The sequence below is a fragment of the Aplysia californica genome, unplaced genomic scaffold (assembly GCF_000002075.1).
Source record: "Aplysia californica isolate F4 #8 unplaced genomic scaffold, AplCal3.0 scaffold01376, whole genome shotgun sequence".
Classification (NCBI taxonomy): Eukaryota; Metazoa; Mollusca; class Gastropoda; order Aplysiida; family Aplysiidae; genus Aplysia; species Aplysia californica.
This window is the reverse complement of record NW_004798646.1, coordinates 26,078-26,972: the sequence shown is the minus strand read 5'-3', so window position 1 is coordinate 26,972 and position 895 is coordinate 26,078.

The following is an 895-nucleotide window of genomic DNA, read 5'->3' as shown; positions in this document are numbered from 1 at the left end:
TGCCCTTTAACGTGCGCAACTTACACACGGAACCTCCGAGATTTTTCGCCTTTGTTCGAGAAGGCTAGGTGTAGATCTTTCCTTCCAGAAGATCAGGGGTGTTGCTGAAAGACAGCAGTAAGAAGGAGCCAAGGAGTAGCAGTAGAAAGACTGCAGAAAGAGTCAGGAGCCCAGAGGTGGGGACAGAAAGTGGAGACGAAAGCAGACGACATAATATTTATTGTTAGAGATCAGGAAAGAGTGTGAAAGGAGAACTTTTTTTAGAGAAGAAAATTTTCCGTCGGTATCCGGATTCGAACCCGGGACCCATTGACGGAGAGGCGAACAGCTTAACCCCTAGGGCACGAGAGCCCCCCTCAATTCAACTGGATTCGACTGGAAGTGTGCAGTGGGTATAGGCAACAGAGGGTGCAGAGACACGGTAAAATATTCATTATATTATTATTCCCTTTCTGCCCCTGCTCGCCCCTTGCTGACAATTACATCATTAGCCCAAGACGGGGAACTTCTTGTAGGCTGGGTGCCACTTTGTGCAAAAGGCTTAATCCAACCGCGCTTCCTGTATGCACGCACGGGGTTCTTTCTCTACGCTGTCCCTGCCGATGTGCTCGTTGATATGACGTCATCTGTTCCTGTTCTCTGTCTGTCTGTCTGCCTGTCTGTCTGTCTGTCTTTCTATCTGTCTCTATCTCTATTTCAAGCTCTGTCTGTCTGTCTGTCTGTCTGTCTGTCTGTCTGTCTGTCTGTCTGTCTGTCTCTATCTCTCTCTCTTTATCTGTCCATCTCTCTCCCCACCTCTCTCTTTCTGTGTGTATGTCTGTCTGTCTGTCGCTCTTTATCCATCTTTGGCTCACTCCCTCTCTGTGTCCATCTTCTGTCTCTGCTCCCCCCCCCT